This window comes from Nomascus leucogenys, chromosome 25, assembly GCF_006542625.1.
Source record: "Nomascus leucogenys isolate Asia chromosome 25, Asia_NLE_v1, whole genome shotgun sequence".
Taxonomy (NCBI): Eukaryota; Metazoa; Chordata; class Mammalia; order Primates; family Hylobatidae; genus Nomascus; species Nomascus leucogenys.
Genome location: NC_044405.1, coordinates 28772940 through 28795275, shown reverse-complemented (window position 1 = coordinate 28795275; position 22336 = coordinate 28772940). Strand labels below are relative to the sequence as shown.

General features: G+C 54.4%; 1 protein-coding gene and 1 non-coding gene across 3 annotated transcripts in view; one reads left to right on the top strand and one right to left on the bottom strand.

The window, feature by feature from the left end:
• Positions 1 to 22336, bottom strand: part of AGPAT3 (1-acylglycerol-3-phosphate O-acyltransferase 3) — a 121259-nt gene that overhangs the window by 50283 nt on the left and 48640 nt on the right. The window lies entirely within an intron of this gene.
• On the top strand, positions 15757 to 15863 carry LOC115833183. The gene has a single exon (XR_004028629.1). It is a non-coding gene; the product is annotated as a U6 spliceosomal RNA (small nuclear RNA).

Here is a 22336-nt window from a genome sequence, read left to right as displayed (position 1 = left end):
GTCGGAGCTCCTCCGTGGCCGCCTGCGATGATGAAGCCAGGTTGTCGGAGCCTGACAAGCAAGGCTGTCCTTCCTGACCCACGCCTGGGTCACTGCCTTTCTCGTGATAAGGAAAAAAAATCCCTTCCTGGGACAGTCGTTCCCTTTCCATGTCTGAATAACAGACTCCCCAAATGCCAGGCGGACCCAGCCCTGAGGCCCCAGAACACCCCTACCGAGCGGTGAGCATCTGTGGGCCCGGCCTCAGGTCTCTCCGAGCTCCGCAGCGGCACCGGTGCCCAGTACTGAGTGCAGAGGCCGCCCTGCAGGCCGCTCCTGGACTTGATCTCTAAGGCCACTTCTCACTGTAAAAACTGCGGGGACATTGTGAGGCCTATGCTGGCCCTGCCGTCCTCCTCAACGGCTTCATGCCTGCCAGGGCCAGGCGCTTGGGGGCACTCCCAGCTGGGGACCCTGGCTCAGCCTCCCTGGGGCTGGAGGGAGGCGGGATCTGGGTGCTGCTACTGGAGGGCACTGCCCTTGGGGGTCCCAGCTCTTACATTTGCTTTTGTGGTGTGTCCTGAGCCTGCCTCCTGCTCCCTCGCCACTCAAGGCCACCACACGGCCCAGTGTGTGACACCAACCGATGCCCGCACAGCAAAGCGTGCTAGCGTGGCACGGCACTTTGGTGACTTTGCTGAGCTCTCCAGAATTGCCAGGTGCTCCCCACTGCTTCCTCATGCTCTCAGGTGAGAAGCCCCCTCTGTCCAGCCTCCACACTGGTTCTGTGTGTGGCATGTGAGTGGTGTGGGTGGGTGGCGTGTCAATGGCGTGTGAGTGGCATGTGAGTGGCGTGGGTGACATGTGAGTGGTAGAGGTGGCGTGTGAGTGGCGTGGGTGGCGTGTGAGTGGCGTGGGTGGCGTGTGGGTGGCGTGATGTGATATGGCAGCACGTGGGTGGCATGGTGTGGCTTGCTTTGTTCTGTGGCTCCTCCACCATGGGCACGTGGCCTCCTCGTGCTCCCAGCTACCTGAATGTCGTCCTGCTCATGACCAGGGTTTTAGCCCGCCCCTCCACAGGTTCCCGCTGTCCCCTCCTCCGCCCCACCCCACCATCGCACACCTCCTAGTCTTACCTTCTGGTTACCCCACAGGGCCTAAAGGAAACAGTTCTTTTCTTCCAGGTCCTTTCCTGTCTCTGACACCTAAGCCATGCTGACGGTATAACATCCTAGTGGAGGCCCAGCCTCCTGACTCTACCAACGAGGTTGCGCTGCCACGCAGGGGAGGGCCAGGCAGCCGCCGGCCTGGGGACTTGCGGAGCCTCTATGGCCTCTTATGAAGTCACCACCTCTGAGCATGGGCACAGCAAAGGAAGACAATGCCTGGAGGCCCCTCCTTCCGCCCTTGGGAGGTGGGGACAGGCACACTGCGGTGAGAGGGCTGGTGTGTGGGAGCTGGTGCTCGGGGGGCTGGTTCTCAGGGGACTGGCGTATGGGAGCTGGTGCTCGGGGAACTGGTTCTCAGGGGCCTGGTACTTGGCATGGGGGATGGTGCTAGGGGTGGCGGGGAGCTGGTGCTCGGGGGGCTGGCGTGCCGGGCACCCATGTCTGCCTGTTCTCCAGCATCCAGGTTTCAAAACCTCATCACCCAAACCACCAAGGATGAGCAACGTGGGGCAGACACCTGCTCCACTGCCCCTGCCCTGGTACGGCATACGGCAGCTGGTCATGGCTGAGAAAGGAAGCGGCACACCAGGTGCGGCCGGCCCACACCGGGCCAGCACGTGGGGACCCCAGGCTGTTCCACACCAAGGGCCTCCTCTCATGCACCCACAGACCCCATCCTGCTGCTCAGTTCTAACCCTCTGGCGTTTCCATGCCACTGTCCACTCTTCACGTGAGGCTCGTGGCAGGCGCGGGGGCGCTGTCCTCTGGCTCTTGCAGCTGGTGTTTGGGCCTGTGCTTGGATGGAGGCCACCAGGGCCTCTGGGCATCTGGTATGCGGCGTCCTTCTCTCCTGACTCTCCCCTCACCTTTCCCATGTGCTGCCCCTCCCACGCTTGCTGCTACATGCCAAGACTACTGGAGTCTAACCCCAGCGCCAACCGCTTCCAAGCTGTGCCTCAGTTTCCTCAACCATAAAGAAAGAATAACAACACACGGACGCCAGCAGGCTGTGGAGAGCCAAAGGCCCCCCGGGGCACACTGAGAACAATGCTGGGCATGGAAAATGCCAAGCAGCAGCCAGGAGTATGATGACATCATCAATATTCCCAAACCTTTCCCCATGGAGAAAACAGACGGCAGAGCTTTAAAAAAAATACACGACAAAAGCAAACATAGACCACTGGGATTAGGGCAAACTAAACAGCTTCTGCATGACAAAGAGAGCGACAGGGTAAATAGACGACGCCCAAGTGAGAGAAAACCCTGCGGACCACACGCCCGCCCGACGCAGGCCCAGCATCCACGGATAAAGGGGCTCAGACTCAACAGCAAGAAAGCAAACGGCAAAGGACCCAAACGGCAAAGGACCCGAACGGCAAAGGACCCGAACGGCTGTGCCTCAGAAAGAGCCACACCGACGGCCAGCAGGTTAACGAAGAGCTGTTCAGCATTATTAACCATCAGGGAGAAGCAAATCGAAGCCACAGGGAGGTGTCATTTCATGCCGTTCAGTTGGCTATTATCAAAAAGACGAATGTAACAGGTGTTGACGAGAACGCAGAGAAAGGGGACCTGGCACGCTGTGGGGGAGAGAGAGCATCAATCAGTGAGGCCACTACACAAACCGTCTGGAGGTGCCTCCGAAAGTCAAAAATGGAACTACTGACCCGGGGCGGTGGCTCACACCTGTAATCCCAGCACTCTGGGAGGCCAAGGCTGGTGGATCACTTGAGGTCAGGAGTTTGAGACCAGTCTGGCCAACATGGTGAAACCCCATCTCTACTAAACACACAAAATTAGCCAGGCATGGTGGCGGGCGTCTGTAATCCCAGCTACTCGGGAAGCTGAAGCAAAAGAATCGCTTGAACCCAAGAGGCAGAGGTTACAGTGAGCCGAGATCGTGCCATCGCACTCCAGCCTGGGCAACAGAGCAAGACTCCATCTCAAAAAAACAAAAGGAACTACCATAAGGTCCAGCAATCCCACTTCTGGGTATGTATCTAAAGGAACTGAAATCAGTGTGTCAAAGAGACACCTGCACGCCTGTGTTCACTGCAGCACCACCCCCAACAGCCACATGATGGAGGCAGCCCAGGTGCCTACCAACAGACGCATGGATAGCGAGCGTGTGGTGCGTAACGCTGTGTTATTATTCAGCCATAAGGAAGAAGGAAGTCCTGTCACTGGTAACATCACAGACAAACCTGGTAGACCTGACACTAAGTGGATAATCAGTCAGTCACAGAACGACAAATCCTGCATGACCTCACTCACACGAGGAATCGGAAATGGAGATCTCACCAGAACTGAGAGGAGCACGGTGGTTACCAGGGGCTGGGGGCTTGTGCAAGGATGGGCAAGGGAGGTGCTGATCAAAGGGAACAGTTTCAGTTAGACCGGAGGGACGTGTTCGTGATCCACCACACTGCGTGGCGACCAGTTAACAATAACGTATCATGTTTCAAAATCGGGAAAAGAATAGATTTTTAACATCCACACCACCAAAAACAATGTTAATGAGCTGATCGCTATGTTAATTAGCTCAATAAATCTTTCTACAATGTACACATAGATCACATGGTACTCCATAAATATACACAATTATATTTTGTCAATTATAGATAGATGACAGATAGGTAGGTAGGTAGGTAGACACACACACACACACACACACACACACACACACACACACACGAGATCCTCTCTTCAGGTAAAAAGCAGAATGGAAACAAAACCTCAACCTGTATGGAACATCGACATAGTTGGAGCTTTTCATCATGCTCTTTACAGCAAACCTAGAATGTTTAGAATCATGGTTTTACTATTTTGAAATAATGGATTTTGGCATAAGACCTTTGCCAAAATCCCCTTCTGGTGGTGTTTCTGAGGAATGAGAGCTGCACTGTCTGAATCCTGACGACGGTGCCGGTGGCTGGGGATGCTCCATGTCAATCAAAGCTGAAGCACGTGGCAGTTCTCTGCCTGGGAGTCCCACTAACGTGGCCGATGTGGCGTGGCAGTTCTCTGCCTTAGAGTCCTGCTAACGTGGCCGATGTGGCGTCCTGCTTCCACGTGGCCCTTCAGTTTTTACCTCCACATCTCTTTTTTAAGGTTAAGAAGAACAAAGCTCATCTGAACATATTACCCAAATAAATGTCATAGGAATATAATATCTCCTGATTATTTCCCTCGACATGAAAACTTAATGATTTATACAAAAATATTAAAAGAGAAGAACCGAATATGTTGATGCAATTTCCTGGAGGCTTCCTCAGAGCCGCAACATAAAATAGAGTGTTTTTAGGATGTCAATAAAATCTTCCTTCAGATAAACCCCATGAAGATTTCACGTTGCCTTTCTCACACCAGTTACCGAGCGAAACCAGGTGTGATTAACCTCCCTCACCCCAGCAGTGGGAGGTCACTAGCACCAGACGCAGGGAGCGTGGGAGGACCAGCATGCAGGTGTCACTGTGACACCATTTCTAAAAGGTCTCTGTTTCCCTCACTGACACTCCACCTCATCCAGTGTCTGCCCCGACCCCGGGTCTGGACAAGAAAACTGACCTGGAGAGCAGCTGGGCTGTCCAGTCACGGGGCCCTCGAGAAAAGGCAATGGCAAACCCACCCCAGGGCCCCACGCTCAGTCCCTAACGAGCCTCAGACGTGTGTTCACCCCAACTCTAGAGCCCCCGCAGCCCCTGCCCCAGGATCTCACGTAGGGGGGCCATAAAAACAATCTGTAATGTGGAACAGGGACATGCAGGAAGGAGGTGGCGCCCGCCCGAGGGGACAGGGCTGCAGGCCCCTGGCGTTTGTCACCAGCAGCTTGAGGACCACACGCTGGCCTGCCGTGGGCCACCCCGGCCACCGTGAGGAGCCACCTCCTGCCGCCCCAGGGAGGGGACACTGGCCCCTACAGCAGCCCCCTGGGAATGTGCCAGCAAGCCCTGCTTCCCTCTGCTCCCCTCGGCCCAGGTATGCACACCCACCTCATCCCCGCCTTCCCCTCATCCCGACAGAAACATCCACCCACCCTCACCCCCCCAGGCCTGCCCACTGTGGACACCCACAATCAGGAGCTGCAGGCTCTGAGTTCACTGGGCAGAGCTTGGTGCCCCCAAGGTCTGAGAGAGGCCCAGAGAACAGGGACAGTAAGAAAGATGATGTTGCTGAGACACACCACAGCGAGGTCCCATGGGCCACGCTGAGGTCGCACGGGCAACCCTGAGGTCACACTCACTGGCAGGTGCTTTACACAAATGATCCCTCAGCGCTCAGCACAGCTCTGCCCCGCTAGCTCCACTGCCTCTGAAAATAATCCTGCCCAGGACCATAAAGTCACTGGCAGGCCCAGGACGGGGAGCCAGGCTGCACTGGTATTGGCACCTGAGCCCCCCACCCCACCGCACGGCGGCCCTGCCCTGAGACCTCCCACAACTGTGTCCCCAGGGGCAGGGAACCCTGGAAGGGGAACCCAACTTCTCTCTGCCTTAGACTCTCCGTGGAGTGACGGTTGATAACTCTATTCCCCACTTTCTTCAAAGACACTGTGGATTCGTGACTTCCTGAACGTGAAAACAGGGCTGGACGACGCACACAGAACCGCCATGACAAGGCACCCTGAGTTCCAGGAGGACAGGCACTCAAGTCCTCTCTCTCCGGCACGCCTGGCTGTCGGTGCTCTAGAGAACGCATCTGTCACCTGCAGCCCAGACAGTGTCCGCTGCATTTATGAGGTTAATGAGACGCTGTGAGCTCGCTGGGAGCGCCATTTCACCAACCTGTTTATCTGGATTTAGCTCGGCGCTCAGCCAGGCGGGAGCTGTCCCCAGGCCAGTGACAGGGGCGGGACCTCAACAGAGAGGGTCAAGGCCCAGCACTCACGGGTCCCACAGCCCCTGCTGCCCATCCTGCCCACCCTCCGGCATGAGGAATGCGGGCCGTGCCTTCTCCCTCCATCCCAGGGAGGAGCAGCGTCCACAGGCCAAGCCTCTGCAGGTGTCCCCTGTCCTGCCACACACACTGGCTCTGGCAGGCCGCGTCCAGTTCTGTGGGGACCAGGCCTTGCCTAAGACAGCGGCGCCCCGCGGAGGCGGCTTTGTCGTGGCCAGCAGGCGGCACCGTCTTGTTCTGTGTGCCAACCCCACTTGCCCTTCACATCTTTCAATAAACAAATAAGGACACAAATAAAAATAGAAGTCCCACCGTGGGAAGGCTCCTGGCTTTGACTCGCTCTGGGGTCAGCGCGGGCCGTGGTGGCAGAGGCTCCAGGAGTGTGTGGTGATGGCAGGGAGAGGCTGACGGGGTGTCCTTCCAATCCACACGGGGACAGGGCGTGGGTTACTATGCAAACCAAACAAAGCACACACAGCCTGCGTGCGGCCCAGAGCCAGGCCCTGTGCTCTGGAGCCCATCGGAACCGTCTTACACTGCTGCCGCCGCATGGCTGTACACGCCCTGCTTCCGTGAAAGGTGGGCACACAGAGCTCGTCACCCACATGAGGCACCTGCTACGGGAGCGGCGGCCTCCTTCTGAGGGTCACAGGGGACTGGCTATTGGGGCCCCACCACTCAGGCACCTCATGCTGAAATAACGAGAATGCACAGAGTTTTCAAAATATGGTATGTCTGGCCAGGGTGGCACACTCTGCTTCCTGAATTGTGTGGCCTCCTAAAGGCAGTCACAGTCACATGCAGACAAGGTGGGGGTGGTGGGTACACACAGCTGAGGAACCTGCCGGAGCCACCTAGGGTGGGACCAAGGCACAAACTCCGTAGGGCGAAAAGAAGATTGGCGTGGGGATAAATTTCAGCTCATTGTGAAACAAAATTAGACAGCGCCTTATCTGTAGTATCCGTAGGTAGCCAAACACACGCAAACACACCCTCCTCAGTAAATCTGATGACGTTTCCGGTAGCGAGTGCCCCAGCTTGAAACGCATCCCAGAAGGAAAACTCCTACATGGAAAGTGATTTCTAAACAAGATGTAGTTTCAGACGTGAAATCTGTTGGAACAATTATCACGATTCTTAAAATGCACATGGATCAGCTTGCTCTGAGTAAAAACACTTAAAACCTAAGGCAAACCTTCAGACAGAGCAGTGAACTGCATGGATCCCTGCAGCCTACGGGTCTGGAGAAGCAGAGGCCTCTGTCCCCAGGCGGGAGGCACTGACCCCTCCAGAGTGCTGCCGCCCACGCTGGTCTGCAGAATCTCTCGGCAAACCTTACCCTATTTCACTCCCTCCCTCGGGGTTAGGGGGGTGGGGAATCAGAACTCAGCTGCCCCCGGAATGACGGGGCTTGCCACCTTGCCTGTGTGTATATTCCTTAACGCTGTGTCAGCGTTTCTCAGCCGGCATTTTCAAAACAGTGACCGTGTCAAACTCAGGGCAGGGGTACGCCTGCAGGCCCCGGAGAAGAGGGCCCCTGTGGCTGGAGTTGAAACCATCATGCCCTTCGCCTGCCCGAAGTCGTCCCTTCTTATTGTGCAGGGGAGCCTTCCATGTCCGGCAAGGATCACAGCGTCCGGTGGGCCGAGTGGTTATTTCGTTGCTGCTGCGTCCGGGAGCTGCGTCCAGCTGGTTCAGCTTCCCACGGCAGGTGCCACGTCAGCCCTGCCAGGACACAACAGGCCCAGCTCCTTGGAGAGGGAGGGTGTGTTCTCCTCAAACACCAACAGGAAGAGTTCCAGAATTTGGGGCAAGGCGTTCTAACTTGAATTGTGTGGCCTCCTATAGGCTGCGGTACCTGTTCCCAGGCACGCCGGTCGCCCTCACCAGGCCCCTTTGCAGGCCAGGCCCGACCCAGCAGCTCTGGCCCCACACATTCGCTCCTCATGGCAGCCCTTACACCTTACAGATGAGGAGACCGAGGCACAGAGAGGTTCAGCAGCTTGCCCAAAGCCACACAGCAAGTCAGTAGCAGAATCCGGACTCAAACCCAGGCCATCTCACCACAAAATCACTGCTCCCATAGATAGGAGCCAAGGATCAAAACCCAACCAAAGTGCTTATCTCACATCTTCACTGGAGAGGAGGTTTCCCATCAGCTGAGAACACTTCAGCCTCTAGCTGGAAAGAAGCGTACTGAGATTTAAGACGGGAAGAGCAGAGAGGCGCCGGGCACTTGAGACAGAGTTTCCTTTTGCTAACTTCTAAAATCAGGTCTCAATGGATTGGGAAGAAACAAAAACTCAGCCCTCCGATCAACCTGGAGCAGCAGCCCTGCAGCCTCACGGCCTGGGGGAGACAGACCCACCCAGTCCTTCAGCTCAATAGAACATTTCAAGCAAAAAACACTCTAACTTTTAACTCTGTGGGTTTTTTTTTTAAAGATTTTGTAAATGTATAAATATATTTACCTACTATGTACCCACAAAAATTAAAAATACAAGATTTTGTAAATTAACGATATTTTATAAAAGAGAGTAATACACCTTGCTGTAAAAATTTTAAACCAAGACGAGGTACAAGGTCAGAAGGGAATGCTCAGCCCTCACCCCGTCTCCATCCCCAGGACTGACCACTGTTCAAACCTGGTATTGGCTGGTGGCTCACGTCTGTAATCCCAGCACTTTGGGAGGCTGAGGCAAGCAGATCAGGAGTTTGAGACTAGCCTGGGCAACATGGCAAAACCCTGTCTCTTTTTTTTTTTGAGACAGTCTTCCTCTGTCACCTAGACTGGAGTGAGATGGTGCGATCTTGGCTCACTGCAACCTCCACCTCCTGGGTTCAAGCAATTCTCCTGCCTCAGCCTCCCAAGTAGCTGGGATCACAGGTATGTGCCACCAAGCCCAGCTAACTTTTTGTATTTTTAGTAGAGACCGGGTTTTGCCAGGTTGGCCAGGCTGATCTTGAACTCCTGACCTCAAGTGATCCACCCACCTCGGCCTCCCAAAGTGCTGGGATTACAGGCATCAGCCACTGTGCCTGGCCCTCATTTTTATTAAAAACAAACAAAAAAAAGGCCAGTGTAGCTCACAGAAGCTACCCCAGCAGCATGACGCAGAGCTCTTTTCTTAAATGCTGCAGCATGGAAACCTAGGAACGCGCAGTGGGGGCTGGGGGCTCCTCTCGTGCACACGTGGTCCCTGAAGCTGCCTGTCCTCTGGGAGAATGAAACACCTGAGCCAACGCTGGGCCACCCCAGGGGATCCCGGATAAAATCACCCCCAGTCCTGCCACACAGATGCGCACGCCCTCCCTGCTGGACCACCCCGCTGTCCTACACGTTACCTGACGTGGTCCCCAGAGAAACAGCTTGTTCAGCCAACGACGGCAGAGCAAAGGCTCAGCACCCCCTCGCCTCCAGCGTGTTACTCAAGAACGCTCCAGATTTCACCGCTGCCGGAGGACAGGGCTGAGGGGCTGGAGTCCATGTCCCAAGCAGGCATCTGTGTCTCAGGCAAAAGTCTACAGGTGACCTGTACCGTGGTGCTGTCCCAGCAGGAGGAGGCAAGCCGCAGCCACCGTGCCACTGAATGCTCCAGTGGCCACAGTAAAACACAGAGAAAGGTGGAATTAACTTTAATGATGTGTTTTAACCTAACCCAACATATCCAAAATATCACAGACTTCTCCATCCGACACGGAAATCCAGTACCTATTTCCAGCTATCAGGGCCTCACACGTGGGCCTCGCCGCTTCTCCTGGGCAGGCAGCTACGTGGGGCCGGCGGCCACTACACCAGAGAAGCCAGCTCTGGGTTTGTTACTCCCAGGACATTTGCAGCGGACGAGGCTTGGCTTGCCCTGACGGAGAAGGTGGATGGACTTGGGAGTTCTGCTGTGGCACGCCCTGTACGCCCTGACAGAGCTCTGTGTGGAATGTGGGTGCTGGAGACAGGCGCAGGCCAGATGCACGAATGTCACAGGTGCCCAAGTCAACACAGGGTTACGGGGTGCAGGCGCAACAAGCCACAGGGCTACAAGGGGTCAGTGCCCCCTGAGGGGACAGAGCAGAGCTGGAGGCGCTGGGGCTGGGGCTGAGGAAGGGTCCAGCCCAGAGGGCACAGACTTGGAGACAGCGTGGGGTCTGAAACCAGGACCCCAAGCTCCCATTCTCCCTCCCCCTGCTGTCTACCCACAATGACTCAGGTGCCTCAAAGTCAGCCGGGGAAGACAGAGAGTTCTGCTCAGGGGCAGCCCCGCTGGCCTCACCTTGTTGGACCCAGGGGGCAGGTCCCTGGCTGGAGCGTGTGAGCAGCAGGAGGTGGCAGAAGCCTGGGGCCCTGGCTTTTATCTTCCTGCCCAGGCTGGGAGGGGCAGGAGGGTGGGGAGGAAGGAATCTTGCTGGATCCTCTGTTGCCCGAGGAGGGGGGAGGACTCTGCCCTCCTTCCCCCATGACCTAGAGTCTCTGTAAGCCAGGACGGCAGAAGCAGCCAGCAGCGTGGCTGGGAGCAACCACAGGAGGGCCCGGGACAGTGCCTACGGCCGCCCACGGCAGCTGGGCCAGCGCCAGTGAGGGGAGAGAGTCCTGCCAGCGTGGGCGCCATGGCCGTCTTCTCGTTCTCATCATCACAGACAGACTGACCACGAGGACATGACCAGGCCCCAAACTCACAAAAGAGGCCAAGCCAGAAGTCGAACGACCATGTGTCGGCACCCTGGCTCAAGTGCAGTGAGGAAGGACTCACAAAGAAACAAGAAAATGCCTCTTCTTACACAGCTCAGGTAAAAGGTCAAAGACACACAGGGCTTGAAATCGTGACAACTCTGCCAAGTTGTAGGAGGCTCTGGCTGCCATCCCAAAACGCACCTTCCCACACGCCTCTCCAACACGACAGCCCTGGACTCAGCCCACAGGGTGACAGCCCAGGCCCCTTGCAGCAGGGTGGGGCTCAGGGGCAGTCTTCAAAAGAAAAGCCCAGGCGTGCCCTTCTCGACTTTCCTGCCTAGAATGCAGATGAAACAGCCGGGGCAAGGCAGCCATCTTGGGACCAGTGAGCCACAGCTAGGACAGAAGCCGGGGCCTGAGCATGAAGTTGGAGGCGGTCAGGGTCTCTGTGGCATGGTGGGGCAGTGGCCCCCACCCTGACTGCCTGACTGCTAACAGGAGGAAGACGGATCTGCTGTTCGTGAAAGTGCTTGCAAAGGCAGAGCCTGCTCCTCACGGGTGCAGACCTGGGGAGCTGCGTGATGAGAAGCAGATATTTGTTGGTCTTAGTCCCTGGTTCCTGACACAAAGCTCATAAATTCCTTGTAATTTTCTGAGTGAGAAGGGTGACAGGAGCATCATTTGTTCTATTTGGTTCTTGTACAAAGTTCTTAAAACCTTACATTTTCCTGGCTGGGCACGATGGCTCACGCCTATAATCCCAGCACTTTGGGAGGCTGAGGCGGGTGGATCACGAGGTCAGGAGATTGAGACCGTCCTGGCTAACACGGTGAAACCCTATCTCTACTAAAAAAAAAAATACAAAAAAAAATTAGCCGGGCGTGGTGGCGGGTGCCTGTAGTCCCAGCTACTCAGGAGGCTGAGGCAGGAGAATGGCATGAACCCAGGAGGTGGAGATTGCAGTGAGCCGAGATGGCGCCGCTATACTCCAGCCTGGGCGACAGAGCGAGACTCCGTCTCAAAATAAAACAAAACAAAACAAAAACACCTTACATTTCCTACAGGATGGGAGCGTCTACTCTTATTCCTAACAAGCCCTTTCAATCCCACTTGAGTGACAGGAGACTTGCAGGACCCTCGACAGCACTCCCCAGCCCCCTGCCGTCCTCCAGGAAGGACACGGGCTGGAGACCAGGCTCCCTCAAAACTCTTCTACAATGGACTTCAGGGTTGGTGAACTCACTCACATGCTGGGAGGCCCATGCACCCCAGCTCCCCAGGGACAGAAGCCCTGGTACCCAGGATCCCCCAGGCCTCACTCTGCACCCCTTTCCCCCTGGCTGTCCATCGGATCCTTCGTGACACCCTCTACAAGAAACCAGCAGACACAGCCAGTGTTTCCCTGAGTTCTGTGAGCTGTTGTGGCAAAGGTTCAAACTCGAGGGCATCATGGGAACCCCAGCTTCCAGCCAGCTGGGTCATGGATCACAACCTGGGATTGGCATCTGACAGTGGGGCAGTCTTGTGGGACTGGGCCCTGGCCCTGGGGGATCTGACGCATCAGAACTCAGTGGAATTGGAGGGCGCCCAGGTGGGTGCCCTGGAGCACTGCTTGGGGTGGGGAAACATCCACGCATCTCGTGGCAGAAGTGTTCTGTGTTGAATATGAGAGTGGAGTAGGGAGAAAATCTTTTTTTCCTTTTCACAGGGCACAAACTAACGAGTGTTAAACTACAGATCCTGACATCAGCGCAGGCTGCTTCCCGAGGCGCTGCCCAGTCCCCAAGTGCATTAATCTGGAGGTACATGCAGTACCCCCCAGACAGCGACTCCCCCACCCCTTACTTCACGCCAGTGTCCCCTCCTGCAGCACAAGCATGAACCGGGAGGTACATGGAGTGTCCCCAGACAGCGACTCCCCCACCCCCCACTTCACGCCAGTGTCCCCTCCTGCAGCATAAGGAGCCCTGGGCACTGGTGACGTGCTGGTGGGCACAGGTCCCCGAGGCTGCGAGCCTCAAGGCGCGCCCGGCCAGGATTCCATCCCCCTCTAGGAATGAACCCAGTGCTGTCTGGGTTTGTTCTCCTTGTGCCAGCGCAGACACCTGCAGCTGGTTTCCTTTGGGAAGCACACCCTTCACAAAGTCTAAAACCCCTGTGTGAGCGTGGGGAGAAAGAAACAGGGACTCCTGACACAGAACAGACACTGGCACTCCAGAGCCCGCCCCGCTGGGGACAGGCGCCCCATGCCCAGACCCCAGGCCGGCTCTGCCACCACCACTGGGCAGCCGGTCACATCACACAGAGAAAACATGCAGCCAATCCTCATGGCAGCCCCTATGCTGACGGAGTGCCCTGCCTGGCACGTGGCTCCTGGGCCGCAGCCCCTGAGCTGGGAGACCCCATGGAAGCCCAGAGCACGCTGTTGTTTCCCACAGAGCAGGTGGCTCCAGCCCAGCCTTCAGCCTTTGGTCACAGGTCACAGCCTGTGCCGGGGGGGACCGAGGCCCAGCGTCTCTGTGCCCCCTGCCACGCAGGCCTCTCTTCCAGGGACACTCTCCTCCACGCGCTGCCTGCCTTGAGGGTGGGGTTAAGGAGGGTCCCAGGCGGGCAGCCTGCTTCCAGGAATGAAGCAGGTCCCCGCCTGGCTCGGCCCAGGGTCTTGGGGGCTGCACTCCTTCGCGCGCTTCCCCCCGCGCTTCCTGTTTGCTGATGTGTTCACCATCCTCGCCTCGCCACCCCCACAAGAACAGGAGCCTCCTCCGTCACATCCACTCCTCGTCCCCAGGCTGAGAAGAGCCCTGATAAATGCATCACACACGTGCTCTGTGCAACTCCCCCACGAGCCTGGGCCTCCACACGCACCAAGGCCCCCGGGTGACTCATCCCCGTCCCCAGGTGACTTCCAAAAAAGGAAACCTTTTCCATTATAAAAAATCTCCCCCAAATAAGGAAGCCCACATTCTCACAACAATCTATCGAGTATTTGCTAAACCTTCACAAAAATGGCATCGAGAGACAGACAAATCAGGAAAAGAATGTCCCAACACTCACACTGACTGAAGCCCGGGGAGCCGTGAAATGTCCTCTCCACACTCACCCCACACACTCCTCCTGTGGGGGAGACAGGCCCGCCGTCCCCAGACACCCAGCTTGGGGTGGGAGGCTGTCAGGAGGTTAGTATCATGTTAAAAAAAGTAATTAATGCTTTATCCCTGGAAAAAAAAAAAGAGCTCAGAGAATCAGCAGCGTGGAGCTAATTACTGATTAACAAAAGAACCACCATCAACCCTGGCTTTTTATTGCGGACCCAGCGAAGTGACTGTCAAAGGCACCACAAAACTAACAAGCGCTCCAGAGTTGCTCATCACCTGGTGCAGCCCAGAGTCTCACCCGCAGGAAACAAACTCTTCTTTCCTTCTGTCCCCACATTCAACACTCGACACAGAATGCTCTGCTCACCAAAACGGGTGGGCATTTCAGCATCAGAAAATCCCACGGTGCCAAGGCTCGCCCTGGAGACTGCCCCACTTGTGACCTGTGCTCCTGAGTACCCAGCTAAGCTGGGGTTCCCACGGAGCCCTCCTTGGGTTTGATCATTTGCTAAAACGGCTCACAGAACTCTGGGAAACACTGTCTACTGGTTTATTATAAGGGGTGTTACGAAGGATCCGGATGGACAGCCGGGCGGAGAGGGGCACAGGGCAAGGCCCGGGGTGTCCAGGGCACAGGAGTGCCCAGTGCTTCTGACTGACCAGCTACAGGGTGGGTTTCCAGTGACTCCTCCTCGGGTTCAATGAATTTGCCACAGCAGCTCACAGAACTCAGGGAGACACATTTACTGTTTTTTTTTGAGACGGAGTCTCGCTCTGTCACCCAGGCTGGAATGCAGTGGCCCGATCTCGGCTCACTGCAAGCTCCTGGGTTCACGCCATTCTCCTGCCTCAGCCTCCCGAGTAGCTGGAACTACAGGCACCTGCCACCACGCCTGGCTAAGTTTTTGTATTTTTAGTAGAGACGGGGTTTCACCGTGGTCTCAATCTCCTGACCTCGTGATCCGCCCGCCTCGGACTGGTGGGCTGGGATTACAGGCGTGAGCCACCGCAACCGGCCTCATTTACTGGTTTTTATAAAGGATGTTACAAAGAATACACACAGATGAAGAGATGCACAGGGCAAGGTATGGGGCAGGGAGCTCGGAGCTGCTGTGCCCTCCCCAGGGCTCCACCCTCCGGGAACCTCCCCGTGCTCAGCAGCCTGCAAGCCCCCAAACCCTGTCGTTGAGGGAGTCTGTGGAGGCCTCATTACACGGGCACGATCGAGCAGATCACCGGCCACTGGTGATCCACTCCACCTCTGCGGGCTCCCTCCCCTCCCCAGAGGTCCACGGGTGGAGTCCCAACCACTAATCACATGGTCGGTTGCCCTGGCAACCAGTCCCCCAGGAGGCTGTCCTGGAGTCCCAGCCACAGTCACCTCATTAGCAAACAAAAAGACACTCAGCACTAAAGGTGGTAGGAGCTGTGTGCCCAGAGCCAGGGTCAGAGACCAAAGTATGTTTCTGATTACATCACACTATCACACTCACCAAGCATGACCTGCCCAGTCCTGAGTCACACTCACACACACATTCAACACTCACACGCTCACACACACACTCACACACTCACACATTTGCGCTTTACACACACCCTCACACACACACACTCACAATCTCTCACACTCACACCCACACACACTCAGGGGTGAAGACATGATGAGTGTCCCAGCATGCAGTGGGGGAAGAAATGGACTACAAAGATGCAGCCGCGCACTCCGGGAGGGGTGCGGACGTGGTCACACCCCCGCCTGCAGTGCACTCCTGTCCCTCCTCCAAGCTTCAGGTGACAACCAGGATCCTGTCTGGAGACCCCGCGCGGACTCCAAGCACGGAGATGCAGATGCCCTCATGGCACCCGCATACCAGGAAAGCCGGTTTGAAAACATCATGGAACCAAAGTCCCGGCTCCAAGCTCTTTACACTTTGGGAAGAAAACAGAGACAGCCATGCTTGCGTCAGCAGTACACGTACTAAAACCAGAATGAGGTAGAGAAGATTAGCCTGGTCCCTGCAGAAGGACGACATGCAAATTCGTGAAGCATTCCATATTTTTTGTTGGCACGGATGTGGTGAACAGGGAACACCTCTACACTGCTGGTGGGAATGTAAATAAGTACCACCACTATGGAAACAGTATGGAGATCCTTAAAGAACTAAAAGTAGATCCACCATTCGATCCAGCAATCCCACACCTGGGTATCTACCCAGAGGAAAAGAAGCCATGAGTGGAAAAAGACACACGCATGTTTGCAGCAAGATGATTTGCAATTGCAAGGATACGGAACCAACCTAAGCGTCCACGTACCGAAGAGTGAATAAAGAACACGTGGTCCATATATACCACAGAATACTACTCAGCCATCAAAAGGGACAAAATAATGTCTCGCAGCAACTTGGATGGAGCTGGAGGCCATTATTCTAAGTGAAGAAACTCAGGAACGGAAAACCAAAAACTCTGTTCTCACTTATGAGTGGGAGCTAAGCTATGAGAATGCAAAAACATAGAGTGATATAACGGGCAGGGAAATTGGGGAAGGGGTGAGGGATAAAGACTCTATATTGGGTCCAGTGTACACTACTCGGGTGACAGGTGCACTAAAATCTCAGAATTCACCAGTAAAGAAACTGTCCGCATAACCAAAATCCACCTGTACCCCACACACTAGTGAAGTTTAAAAAAAAAGAAAATAGAGACACCAGTGAACTTTTGTGACGTCAAGCATGCATCCTAACATTTAAGGACGACACTCCAAGAATATAAATGATGGACAGACGTGTGACTTCTGCAGTAGGAGAAACGAGAAATAAAAACAAACTTAACCCAGTCTCAGACCAGGCAGGAAAGTGAAGGAAAAGAATGTTAAATAATAATGATGGTGAGGTAAAGTAGAAAGTTAAGACAAAAAAAAGAAAAAAAAGTTAAATACATAAGTAATCACAAGTATAAACAGCATTTAAAAATTTAGCTGTGGGCCGGCGGGGGTGGCTCACATCTGTAATCCCAGCACTTTGGGAGGCTGAGGCGTGCAGATGGCTTGAAGCCAGGAGTTCAAGACCAGCCTGGCTAACATGGTGAAACCCCATCTCTACTAAAAATACAAAAATTAGCTGGGCGTGGTGGCGCACGCCTGTAATTCCAGCTACTCAGGAGCCTGAGGCAGGAGAATTACTGGAACCCGGGAGACAGAGGTTGCAGTGAGCCAAGATTGTACCACTGCACTTCAGCCTGGGTGACAAAGCAAGAGTCAGTCTCAAAAAACAAACGAAAAAAAACCCAGCTGTCTGCCAGACTGCTAGATTTACAGAGACACACAAAGCTGACATGTAACCAAGTGTCCCCCATTTTTCTGTTTCTAAATTATTTTTATCTCTTCTCTTCTCTTGTCTCTGTTTCCCTCTGTTCCCCACTTCCTACACAGCCCTTTAGAAATGCAATTATACCCTTTTCCCTCCCATTCACTGGACACTGCCGACAGGGCAAGCTCACCTAACCATGTGCTCAGGAGCTTCAGGGGAGCCCTCAGCCACCAGGCGGCTACCTCTAGACACAACAGCTGATCCACACCCAAAGTGCTGCCAGGAACTAACTCCCTCCACCTGGGAAGTTTTGGCCACCTACAACACCCACGACACCCACAACCCCACACCTACAACACCCACAACACCTACAACACCCACAACACTCACAACCTCCACAACACCCACAACCCCACAACACCCACAACCCCACAACACCCACAACACCCACAACACCTACAACACCCACAACACCCACAACTCCACAACACCCACAACCCCACAACACCCACAACACCTACAACACCCACAACACAACACCCACAACACCCACAACACCCACGACAGCCACAACACCTACAACACCCACAACACCCGCAACCCCTGCAACCCCCGCAACCCCAACACCCACAACCCCACAACACCCACGACACCCACAACACCTACAACACCCACAACACCCGCAACCCCTGCAACCCCAACACCCACAACCCCAACACCCACAACCCCACAACACCCACGACACCCACATCTACAACACCCACAACACCCACGACACCCACAACACCTACAACACCTGCAACCCCCGCAACCCCCGCAACCCCCACAACCTCCACAACCCCAACACCCACAACCCCACAACACCCACAACACCTGCAACACCTACAACACCTACAACACCCACAACACCTGCAACACCTGCAACCCCAACACCCACAACCCCCACAACCCAACACCCACAACACCTGCAACACCCGCAACCCCTGCAACCCCCACAACCCCACAACACCCGCAACCCCTGCAACCCCTGCAACCCCAACCTCCACAACCCCAACACCCACAACCCCACAACACCTGCAACACCTACAACACCCGCAACCCCTGCAACCCCCACAACCCCAACACCTACAACACCCGCAACCCCTGCAACCCCTGCAACCCCAACCTCCACAACCCCAACACCCACAACCCCACAACACCCACAACCCCACAACACCCACAACCCCTGCAACACCTACAACACCTGCAACCCCTGCAACCCCCACAACCCCAACCTCCACAACCCCAACACCCACAACCCCACAACACTCACAACCCCACAACACCCACAACACCTGCAACACCTACAACACCCACAACCCCTGCAACCCCCACAACCCCAACACCTACAACACCCACAACCCCTGCAACCCCCACAACCCCAACACCCACAACCCCACAACCCCAACCCCCACAACCCCCACAACACAACACCCACAACACCAACCCCCACAACCCCTGCAACCCCCGCAACCCCCACAACCCCAACACCCACAACCCCCACAACACTCACAACCCCGACAACACCCACAACACCCACAACCCTAACACAACCCCCACAACACTCACAACCCCCACAACACCAACACCCACAACACCCGCAACACCTGCAACCCCCGCAACCCAACACCCACAACCCCCACAACACTCACAACCCCCACAACACCAACACCCACAACACCCACAACACTCACAAACCCCACAACACCAACACCCACAACACTCACAACCCCAACACTCACAACCCCCACAACACCAACACCCACAACACTTGCAACCCCCACAACACTCACAACCTCCACAACCCCAACACCCGCAACTCCAGCAACCCCCGCAACCCCCACAACCCCAACACCCACAACCCCAACACTCACAACCCCCACAACACCAACACCCACAACCCCCACAACACTCACAACCCCCACAACACCAACACCCACAATACCCGCAACCCCTGCAACCCCCGCAACCCCAACCCCAACACCCACAACCGCCACAACCCCCACAACACTCACAACCCCCACAACACCAACACCCACAACACCCACAACCCCAACACTCACAACCCCCACAACACCAACACCCACAACACCCACAACTCCCACAACTCCAACACCCACAACACCCACAACACCCACAACCCCTACAACCCCCACAACACACCACCCACAACCCCTACAACACCCACAACACTTACAATCCCTACAATCCCCACAACCCCCACAACACCCACAACACTTACAACACTGGTAACACCCACAACCCCCACAACACCCATAACACAACACCCACAACACCCACAACCCCTACAACCCCAACTCCCACACCCCCCACACCCCCTACAACCACCACAACCCCCACAACACTCGACACCCACAACCCCCACAACACCCACAACCCCTACAACACCCACAACACCCACAACCCCTACAACACCCACAACTCCCACAACCCCTACAACACTCACAACTCCTACAACACCCACAACACCCACAACATCCACACCTACAACACCCACAACACCCACAACCCCCACACCTACAACACCCACAACCCCTATAACACCCACAACACAACACCCACAACACTCACAACCCCTACAACACCCACAACACCTACAACACCCACAACACCCACAACACCCACAACACCTACAACACCTACAACCCCTACAACACCCACAACCCCTACAACACCCACAACACAACACCCACAACCCCTACAACACCCACAACACAACACCCACAACCCCTACAACACCAATACCCACAACCCCCACAACACAACCCCCACAACACCCACAACACAGTTCTGCCCGTGAAGATGCCAACTTCACCACCCGGTGATCACCCCCACCTGCCAGCCTCCTCCCCTGTGTGCCACACATCCCCCCGCCTTTAAAAGTGCCCACTTTCTGCTCCAAAAGTGAAGTGGTACCCTCACTTTACCTCTTCCCCTAACCCAGCTTTGGAATAAAGTCACTTTCTTTATACCCGACCTGCTCTTGTTAATTGGACTCTGCCAGCAGCAAGCGACTAAACCTGTTTTGGTTACAGAAACCCTGCAACTGTGTCACAGAGAGGCAGAACTTAAAGGCAGAGAGGACACACAGAACGACACCAACGTGGAGATGACTGGGGTGGGAGCGTAAAGCTGCACTCTACAAAACACCTGCAACCAGACGGCAGACCTGGGGGCCTGGAGGGCTCAGCAGAGACCCGGAGGGAGGGTTGTGCCGCGGCAGTGCAGGGCAGCGGAAGGAGGAGCAGCAGGACCGCAACGGCAACAGGCTCACAGCACCCAGAGCGGTGGATGTGCCCTGGATGGAGGTGACGGAGCAAAAAGGCTGACAGCGGTATGTGTGGGGGGGGCTGGGGGTGGGGGTGTTTACCGTGTGCTTTGAGGACAACCCAGCAAATCGGGCGGTGGGGCAGGCCAGGGCAGAGTGGGCCCCCCCTCACTTGCCCACAGGTCACCGGGTGCCCGGGAGTGGGGAGAGGGAACAGCTTGGCTCTGGGACAGGAGCGAGGGGCCACAGGCTCTGCCACTGTCACTGTTCCTAGAGAAGCAACAGACGTTACCCAAAAAGGAGCAGCCTGAGGATCTTAGATACAGACACGAGCACGAGGTGGCCACGAACAAGACTCCAACTTTCCTGACTATCAGATCAACAACACCAAAAACTCGACCGAAGTGAAACAAAAACCCAGAAAGGCAAGAGCAGAAACCACGCATGAGAAGATGCAGGCGTCTGTGCTGTGTGCGCGAACGTGCATGTATTTTATCTGCAACTCCCTAAAATACACAAAATGACCATAGCCCTGGTCCAAACACACCAATCATATCTACCAAGACGAAAAGGCTCCAATCACCTACTAAAAGGACAACATTCGCACTGTCTTAAAACAAACCCCAACTCTGCAGATAGAAGAGAAAGACCTAAAACAGAGAAATTCAGCAGAGTTAAAAATACATGAAATAAATACATACTGGAAAAATGCAAAAAAAAAAAGGGGTTCAATATCTTCATATTAGACAATAAAATGTCAGGCCAAATGAAATAAATGAGACATCAGGAATATAACGCTAAAACTAAATTTCTTAGAGCAGATATAGTCATTCGATACGTTCGTACCAAATAACCCGACACACTTCATTCGGCAGAAATTCAGGGGATACCACAGAAACCCATCTCAGCATGTGAAGGCAGGAGATACGTGTGTCCCTTCCAATCCGAGACAGAACACGTGGGGAAGAAATAAGCACACGAGGCTGTCAGACACATAAACAACAAAATTAAAGAAGCAGCACATAAGGAGAAAGAGGCAATTCTGTACTTGATAAAAGAGAACACACCTTTCTTTTTTCAGTATCCCATGGAAACATTCATAAACAGCACCCACATACTAAGCAGCAAAGAAATTTTCAACCAATACCAAGTAATAATTAAAATACAAACAATATTCCCTAGAAATTCGTAACAAAATCAGAAAACAGGGTTTTCTACATTGAAATTTAAACATTATCTTCTTAGATATTCCTCTTAAAGGGAAAATAGAAGTAAAAACTGAAGAATTTTTAGAAACTACTACTAAAACTAAAGCAGTGCTTTAGAGGAAATTTTAACCTATTGATTACTTTAAATCTTTAGAAATGAAAGCAAGACAATAAGAGAATGAAGCCTCCAACTTAAAAAGTTGAAAATTACAAAGTAACTGAAGGAATTAATAAATATAAAAGCAAAAAAAAATTTTTAATCTTAATAGTTAAATTGAAATTTTTTTTAAATCAACAAAACAGTAAGCTACTTATAGCAGTTTAAAAAAAAGCTAATCAAGGCCCAGCACAGTGGCTCATGCCTGTAATCCCAGCACTCTGGGAGACCAACGCGGGTGGATCACTTGAGGTCAGGAGCTCAAGAGCAGCCTGGCCAACATGGCGAAACCCCGTCTCTACTAAAAATACAAAAATTAGCCAGGCCTGGTGATGCATGCCTGTAGTCCCAGCTACTCAGGAGGCTGAGGCAGGAGAATCGCTTGAACCTGGGAGGCGGAGGTTACAGTGACCCGAGATCGCACCACTGCACTCCAGCCTGGGCAACAGAACGAGACTGTCGCAAAAACAAAACAAAACAAAACAAAACAAAAAAAAGTTAAGAAAATGGAGAATAAAAATATACAAAATAAGAAA